Below are 9709 nucleotides of genomic sequence, written 5' to 3'. Positions count from 1 at the left end.
GTAGGGAAACTGCTCTGTGCAGTTGTCCTTGCAAATATCCATATAGGCCACATGGACAAGGCTTCACCTCAGGAGACCTAAGTCTTGGTAAAATGCCCCATAATCCTCTCAGAACATGAGAGAATGGGAGGCTTGGGAGGAGCTGCTACAAGGCCATTTCTCACCCTCCTTTTTATCTTTCCTTGAGGCTGTTATGAGACAATTTCTTACTGCCTCCCAGGTTCTGGTAAGATATAAGGGCTTCTGCCTTGAAACTCCTCTCTCCCCCACACTTTAGGGTACAGCTGCATGCCATAAAATTGCTTAGCAGGAAATACTCAAACTGCTTAGTATAAAACTGGTTCCTGGGACTTCCCTGGTGGTCCAGTGGCTAAGACTCCATGCTCCCAATGCAGGGGGCCCGGGTTTGATCCCTGGTCAGGGAACTAGATCCCACATGCCACAACTAAGAGTTCGCTTGTCACAACTCAAAAGATCCCACACGCTGCAATGAAGATCCTGCGTGCTGCAACTAAGACCCAGCGCGCTGCAACTAAGACCCAGCGCGGCCAAATAAATAAATAAATGTTAATAAATAAATAAATAAAGCTGGTTCCTCAGAACCAGAGCTCCTTATCACCCATGTTGCCTTGTTATCTGACCCCTTTTGCTTTAGTGCTGTCTTGTGGGGCAGAGGACACAGGGAGCTGGCACCTTTGCGGACCTTGCTATTGCTGTCTATGGAAATAATAAACTGCCTGACTACAAAGGACTAATTATTTCTTTAGCAGCTGAATGTCTCAGCCTTGCATGAGGGCTCTGCACCCACCCTTGGCCCGTAAGTATGGATTTCTTTCTTCTCCCGACTCAGTTTAAATACTAGTTAAATTTGAGTATGTTAGAAAAGTGATCAGGACTAGTTTTTGGTTTTATTGTTACAAAAATTTTTGTGTTTGGAAGTAAGGCATGTTCATGATGCCTTTGTAACAGATGAATTCTAGGCTTAAACTGTTGAGCCTAGAACCACTGGTTCCTGTCTGGAGAGTAATCTGGGACCCCTTAGTGTTTTATTTTTCTGTTTTGGTGGTATGTGTGAAACTGTTGTTTTTTAATCTTGTTTTTTTTTGTTGTTTGTTTGTTTTTTAATTCATTAATAAGTGAACAGCCTTTGGAGGGGAGGAGGACAGATTGAGTCCATATTGTACTTCCTAGATCTAGTTTAGAAAACATACTCCCCACCTGGTACTCCTAGGAATTGCAAATACCTCATTTAATAACATACTTCTTTAAAAAATTTGCCTTTTCTCTTCCACCCATGAATAGGTCTGGTATTTGATGAAATTCGTGAAAGTGGGTGAACCTAACTTGCCCCTCTTCTCTAGGATGCAGTGAATGCATATGTGACTGTGACTTTTCAGGTAATTTGTCATTTCCTTATTTCTTTGAAGTTAACTTCTAACTCCTTTTATTGATAATGAAGAAAAATATTGCACTTTTTGAAATACACCATTTGAATTGAGTGCATAATTTAAATAGTTTTTCCTTGTCAAAAAAAAGTAGATGTAGCAACCAATCTGTGTTTTCCATGTGTACTTATATTATCATTATCTCCAATTTATAGAGAAGGAAACCGAGGCTTACAGAAGCTCTGTGTGATCACATTTCCACAATTCACAGTGAGTAGAACTGAGACTTGAACTCAGGTCTGTCTGACGTCGAGTCATTCCCTTAACCACTCTGCTCTACTACAGGAAATTACAAATGAACCTCAAAGGAGCTCATAATTTGACAGGGCATTTGAGGGAGGCCCAAGTAAGACATAATTATGAGGCAGGGCCTCCATTTGATTTATGTTGGCAGTTATGACCTAGGGCAGGCTTATAGTAGGCGTTCAAAAACTATGTGTTGAAAATAAATGATAGGCATTAGTACCAGTATTCTGAGGAGCTGGTACATTCACCTCTGAGTGGACATATCATAATGTAGAGGCAGCAGGGAAACCCAGAACAGAAGCTCAGTAGAAGCAGGACACCAAGGTCAAATGGAGAAATCCTAGAAATAATCTCCTGCAGGTGTGTTGACACAGGTTCTAAATCTCCCTGTGCAGATTTAAATGTCTTTCTTTCCTCTCTTTTAAAAACATTTTTTAGGTCTGAGAAATTAAGATCAGCCTACAGGCAGCCCATTCCAGTCAGCTTGAGTGCCCACCGTTTCTCTCCCTCCAGCCTCTACGTCTATGTTGATGCTGTACTGAATGTCTGTTTCCTGCCTTTCAATCTCTTACAATTCTTCTGTCCTACAATGCACATACATAAAGTTTCTATTTCTTAAAACTGCAATAAATCAATTTCAAAAATAAAAATAGTAACAGATATTACCTCTCCCACCTGCTATCTTTAGAGGCAAACAGACCAGGGTTCAACCCTAGATTTTGCTGCTTCCTAACTGGAAACTTGCCTTGGTTACTTATTCTCCTCAAGACCCAGTTACCTCTCCTGAAAAGTGAGAATTTTTTTTTTTTTTTTAACGTCTAACAGGGTAAAAAGTGATATGAAATTAAATCATGCATGTCGGGACTTCCCTGGAGGTCAAGTGGTTAAGACTACGCACTTCCACTGCAGGGGGCATGGCACAGGCTCGATCTCTGGTCGGGGAACTAATATCCCACATGCCAGGGATGCTGCCAAAAAAAATTATTCATGTTAACCATCTAGCTCAATACCTGCCATATAATTCGCCCTCAATATATGTTATTTTCATCCCTTTTCACTAGTTATCCCAGAATGAGATAATCCTTTCCTTTACATCTGGTAAAACTTCACTTCATGGGCATGTCTCACTTTCTACCTGTACTGTGGTTTTTTTTTTAAAATTTATTTATTTAAAATTTATTTTTATTTTTGGCTGCGTTGGGTCTTCGTTGCTGCGTGTGGGCTTTCTCTAGTTGCCGCAAGTGGGGGCTACTCTTTGTTGCGGTACGCAGGCTTCTCATTGTGGTGGCTTCTCTTGTTGTGGAACACGGGCTCTAGACACGTGGGCTTCATTAGTTGCAGCATGCGGGCTCAGTAGTTGTGGCTCACGGGCTCTAGAGCACAGGCTCAGTAGTTGCTCCGCGGCATGTAGGATCTTCCTAGACCAGGGCTTGAACCCGTGTCCCCTACACTGGCAGGCAGATTCTTAACCACTGTGCCACCAGGGAAGCCCCTGTACTGTGGTATTTTTGTAGTTGTCTTATTTTCCCTGTTAGACTACAGTGTCCTTAAGGGGAGAGGATTGCTTAGAATGCAAGATCCAGTCCCCGCTTCCCTACATCCAGCTACCTCAGCCCCCATTTACACAGAATTCTTTGTACACAGTATGTTCTTGTTAAAGACTTGTTAAAATATGATTAAAATATAAGTAGAGAGGAAAGAAAAAATGAAGAGATAAAATAACAGACTGTTGCATTAAAAAATTTATTGAAGTCATCAAAATGATTCAGAAAGATTTCCAGCTAATATTTACCTTTCATGTACCCTTCTCTCCCAAATTGTAGTACTAAAATATAGCATGTAACTTTTTTTTCTTTAAAAAGTAATAAATAGTGGGAATTCCCTGGTGGTCCAATGGTTAGGACTCTGCGCCTCCACTGCAGGGGGCATGGGTTCCATCCCTGGTCTGGGAACTAAGATCCCACAAGCCGTGGAGCGTGGCCAGAAAAACCTCCAAATTAATAAATATTGTAAAAGTGGATCTAGCTGTTTGGGTTTTAGTGATTGGTATTTGTTCATTCCTTTTACTTCCCTCTTCTAATTTGACTATCTGGCAAACAGTTTCCCAAATATCTCAACTACCAATATAACTGAACTGTCACTCACAAAAAGGAAATCAGAAGGAGGTATCAACTGGCTAAGCTCCAGGATTGTAGAAAAACCCTAATAATTAGTGACCCCCAAAATACTGTCTAAAATCTGCCATCTAGTGTGGACTTTGTAAAATTACATATTACTGGACACATTAATGCTGTGATTACTACTAGGGCTTCCCTCAGTGGACACTAGGTTTGAAAATTTTAATTATCAAACAAAATGATCAGAAGTAGCATTAAATTTGATTTCCCATTTAGTTTTAACCATAGATATATAGAGAGGTAGAGAGATAGATAAATGCTAAATAGATATAAATAGATTGATATGCAAAATAGAGCTTTTGCTCAGCATAGTAAGGTGGTATTGGAAACCTTTAAATATAAAAACGATCTAATAATGAATTTATATAATTGGTAATAAAAACAAAGAAACATATTCCCCTTGTTTATCCTTATTATTGGTAAATGTCATTCCTGACAGGAGAGGGTGAGTAGGAAAGTATCATTTGTTGGGCACAATCTCTGTGCCAGGCTCATAACCTACTTTTTTAAAAAATATTTATTTATTTATATATTTTGGCTGCATCAGGTCTTTGCAGCATGTGGGCTTCTCTCTAGCTGTGGTGTGTGGGCTTAGTTGCCCTGAGGCACGTGGGATCTTAGTTCCCTGACCAGGGATCGAACCTGCATACCCTGCATTGGAAGGCGGGTTCTTAACCACTGGACCGCCAGGGAAGTCCCTCTTAACCTACTTTAATCTAATTTAAATCTTATCTTTTGGTCTTTGAGTTAAAATATTACAAACCTCATTTTATGTATAAAAAAATTAAGACCTAAAAGGTGAAGAAGTTGGCTTTCTATCACAGCTGGTTAGTAAAAGCACCAGGATTTGTACCCATGTCTGGAAACTCCAAGGCTCATGCTCTTTCATCTCCATACTGCCTTTTATACTTTGTGAGATGCTGGAAATAGTGTACCAACTTACACTATGTAGCAATAATCCCCTCTTTCATTTCTCTCTTTTTTTTGTTTTCAGTCTTGCTAGAGATTTATCAATGTTTTTTAACCTTTCAAAGAACCACCACCTTTTAGTTTCACTAATTTTCTGTATTGTTTTTTATTTTCAATTTTATCTCTGCTGTTATCATTTCTTCTGACTGCTTTGGGTTTATTTTGTTCTTTTTCTAGTTTCTTTAAGTTTCTTAAGTCTTAGATTATTGATATGAAACCTTTCTTCCTTTCTGATATAGGTATTTAATGCTATAAAATCGCCCCTAAACACCACTTTATCTGAATTCTACCAATTTTGTAATATATTTTCATTTTCATTCAGTTTAAAATATTTCCCAGTTTCATTCAAATTTCATTTTCATTCAAATTAAAATCTTGTCTAATTCGAGATTTCCTCTTTGACCTATGAATTATTTAAAAGTATGTTGTTTAATATCCCTCTGATATTATTTCCCTCACATCTGAACTTCCTTTAGCACCTTTTTAGAGCAAATTTTTTTTTTTTTTGGCAAAAACTTCTCTTAGTTTCCTTTTATCTGAGCATGTCTTTATTTCATCTCTATTTCTGAAGGGTATTTTCACTGGATATATAATTCTGAGCTGACATCTCTCTTTCTTTGGCACTTTAAAATGTTATCTTTCCTTCTGCCTCCACAGTCATTTGAATCTTTGTTTACCTATAAGCAATGCATTTTTTTTGGTAAAAAATTTATTTATTTATTTATTTTTGGCGGCATTGGGTCTTTGTTGTCGGGTCTTCATTGCTGCGCGTGGGCTTTCTCTAGCTGCGGCAAGCGGGGTCTACTTTTTGTTGCGGTGCGCAGGCTTCTTATTGCGGTGGCTTCTCTTGTCGCAGAGCTTGGACTCCAGGAGTGTGGGCTTCAGTAGTTGTGGCACGTGGGCTCAGTAGTTGTGGCTTGTGGGCTGTAGAGCGCAGGCTCAGTAGTTGCGGCGCATGGGCTTAGTTGCTCCATGGCATATGGGACCTTCCTGGAACAGGGCTCGAACCCGTGTCCCCTGCATTGGCAAGCGGATTCTCAACCACTGCGCCACCAGGGAAGTCCCAAGCAATGCATTGTTATTCTCTGGCTGTTTTCAAGATTTTCTTTGGGTTTAGTTTTCAGCAATTTGATTGTAATGGATTTTGATTCAAGTTCATTTGTATTTTCCTGTTTAGGGTTTGCTGACCTTCTTGAATCTCTAGGTTATTGTTTTCTTGCCAAATTTGTAGCCATTGTTTTTCATACACACACACACACACACACACACACACACACACACAATAATGCGCTCTTTCCTCTTCTTCTGAAACTCCAGTGACATGAATGTTAGCCCTTTTGGTATTGTTCACAGATCCATGAGATTCATTTTTGGCAGGGAGGGGATCTTTTTTTTCCCTCTGTTGTTCAATTTAGATAATATCTATTGACCTATTCTCAAGTTCATTGACTCTTCTGTTACATTCTTCTGTAAGATTTTTTTTGTTGTTATTGTATTTTCAGTTGTAGAATTTTTAAAAAGCTTTTTGCCTAATTTATTTAAAGAATGGTACTACTTTCCAGCATTTTTAAATTTTGTATTAGTATCTGCGTTTGAAATGCTAATTTCTCTTTCTCCCAAGATTTTGCAGCCATCTCCACTACACAGTTAGGCTGATGGGCAGTTGTTTGCCAGCCACAGCTGGTTTTAGCTATGAAGTATACACATGTACTTAAGTGAAATATCAAATCTAGTAAAGAATCCATCCCAAGTTACCTCTACCTTCTATAAATTTTCAGCTCTTCTAAGATGTCTACCTATATATGTATCTTGTCAAAGTTTAAATCTCCCTTCTAATATGTTTAAATATATGTATTTCATAAGGGCAGTTTAAACTTTGGGGAAAAATGTTTCACTTTTACTTCGGATTTCATTATACATTCTCAGAAGCCTTAACCTTCACCCTTTTGATAACTTACAATTCTTCTTTGTTCGTTTGCTTGTTTTTGTTTTTTGTTTGTTTGGGTTTTTAAAAATTTTTGTCTTTCTTTTTCTCCAGTTCAGTTATTTTTATTTGAATGTTTGGGCTGTTGCTCTCTGGGAAATGACTGCTCCCCAAGAGAACCCAATAAAAAGAGTCTCTAAAAGTGTCCTCTTCACCTTTTTCTTTCTTTCTTTTTTTCATTGAGCTATAATTGACATATAACATTGTGTAAGTTTAAGGTGTAGATTTGATACACTTACATTCTGCAATATGATTACCACTGTAGCATTAGCTAACACCTCCATTATGCCATATGATTATCATTTCTTTTTTGTGGTGAGGACATCTAAGATCTAGTCTCTTAGCAACTTTCAAGTATATAATACAGTATTGTTATATTAACTATAATCAGAATGCTGTGTATTTGATCCCCAGAACTTAGACGTCTTCTAACTTCAAGCTTATATCCTTTGACCAACATCTCCCCAATTCTCTCACCCTCTTCCTAATTCCCACACCCTAAAACTTCTATTTGGTTTCTCTTTATATCTGCTACTTATTTGCTAAGAGCATCTGTCTTTCCATTCATTTCAAGAGTATTTGCCCTTGTTGGAGGTTTTTAATAATAGCTGCTTTTTTTTTTGGCTGCACCTCACAGCTTGTGGGATCTTACTTCCCCAACCAGGGGTTGAACCCGGGCCCTGGCAGTGAAAGCACCGAGTGCTAACGGCTGGACTGCCAGGGAATTCCAATAATAGCTGCTTTAGATTTTTTTTTTTTTTGGCTGTGTTGGGTCTTTGTTGATGCATGCAGGCTTTCTCTAGTTGCGGCAAGTGGGGGCTACTCTTCGTTGCAGTGCACGGGCTTCTCATTGTAGCGGCTTCTCTTGTTGTGGAGTGTGAGCTCTAGGTGCGTGGGCTTCAGTAGTTGTGGCACACAGGCTTAGTTGCTTCGCAGCATGTGGGATCTTCCTGGACTAGGGCTTGAACCCATGTCCCCTGCACTGGCAGGTGGATTCTTAACCACTGTGCCACTAGGGAAGTCCTAGATTCTTTATCTGATAATTTTAACATCTGTGTGATCTCAGTTTTGGCATCTGTTCATTGTCTTTTCCCATGTACACTGAGATTTTCATGGCTCATCATATGTACTTTTAGATTGTATCCTAGACATTTTGAATATAATGTTGTGAGACTCTGTGTCTTGTTTAAATCCTATGGAGTATTTTGATTTTTTTGCTTTAGTAGGCAATTAACCCAGTTTAGTTCAGACCACAGGTTCCATCTAGCCTTCTGTGGGTTTTGGTTTCTATGTCGGTTCCATTTTTAAAGTCTTTGCACTCTATTTGGATCTGTCCTGTATGTGGCCAGTGTGAAGCATGGGCAAAGGATTGTTACTTTAGTTGTCAAAGATTTTAGTCCGCTACTTAGGATCAGATCCATGCCTGTGCAGCTTAGGGGTGAGCTTAGGAGTTCAGAAACAGCTTTTTGAGGTTACTTTCCCAAAATCCTCTTCTGTAACCTCATCAGTACTGTTCAGTTGCCTAGGCTCCCTTTGTGGTCCTCTCACCAGAAAGCTGGGGCTTTATTTACCTTACTCTGATAAACACTTTCCCTGACCCATCCAGAATCAATTGCTAGGAAGACAGAGAGAAGGAGAGAAAAAAAAGCAAAGGTTGTTTTCCCCATTCTCTTGGGACCACAGATCGTCCAGTTGGAGAGCGAGTTTCCCTTAGAGTTTTAGGTACCTGCTGCCACCACCGCTGGTCACTACCAGGAGAACACTTTCCCTCTTCACCAGCCTGAACTAAAGGACTTCTAGAGCTATCTTTGTCCACATAGATATGTACTTCCTGGTTTGGAGCTGTGCTGTGACTAGGTTGGGGGATGCAAAAGGGGGAAGGAAGTGGTAAACTCAACTCTAGTTCTCTGGTACTGTGATTTCTGGTCTTCTCCAATTTACCTGCTTTTTTTTACTTTTCATAGTCCTTAGACTGTTCCCTGCATTCTGTCTAGGTTTTTTAGCTGGATGAGTGGAAGAGACAAAGCAAAGTGTGCTTACTCTTTTTTACCTTCAACTGGAACTCACGGTGTTTCTTTCTTTTTTTTTGGCTGTGCTGGGTCTTCGTTGCTGCATGCAGGCTTTCTCTAGTTGCGGTGAGTGGGGGCTACTCTTCGTTGCAGAGCACGGGCTCTAGGCGTGTGGGCTTCAGTAGTTGTGGCACGCGGGTTTAGTAGTTGCAGCACATGGGCTCAGTAGTTGCGGAACGTGGGCCCTAGAGCGCAGGCTTAGCAGTTGTGGCGCATCTTAGTTGCTCCTCAGCATGTGGGATCTTCCCAGGCAAGGGACTGAACCCGTGTCCCCTGCATTGGCAGGTAGATTATCAACCACTGCACCACCAGGGAAGCCCTCCACGGTGTCTTTTTTATACAAATAAACTTTATGCAAATTTGTTGAACATCTATTAGTACATGAAGTAACAATAATGTTAATATTTTCCCCCTAAACCCAAGGCTATATCTTTAGTTGTATGAAGCATGAAACTACAATACAAACTCCCATATTACAGGGTATCATGGAGATTTATTTTTTGTCTAATTACCAAAGTAATATGTGTGGAATTCAAAGAGTCTGAAAAATGTAGAAAGGTACAAATTTAATTTGAAACATAAATCTCTGTAATCCCAACACATACAAAGAACCATTGTAGGGCCTTCCCTGGTGGCGCAGTGGTTGAGAGTCCGCCTGCTGATGCAGGGGACACGGGTTCGTGCCCCGGTGCGGAAAGATCCCACATTGCCACGGAGCGGCTGGGCCTGTGAGCCATGTCCCCTGAGCCTGTGTGTTCGGAGCCTGTGCTCCGCAATGGGAGAGGCCACAACAGTGAGAGGCCCACGTACTACAAAAAA

The sequence above is a fragment of the Lipotes vexillifer genome, unplaced genomic scaffold (genome assembly GCF_000442215.2).
Source record: "Lipotes vexillifer unplaced genomic scaffold, Lipotes_vexillifer_v1.1 scaffold260, whole genome shotgun sequence".
Lineage (NCBI taxonomy): Eukaryota > Metazoa > Chordata > Mammalia > Artiodactyla > Lipotidae > Lipotes > Lipotes vexillifer.
This window is presented reverse-complemented; position numbering follows the sequence as displayed.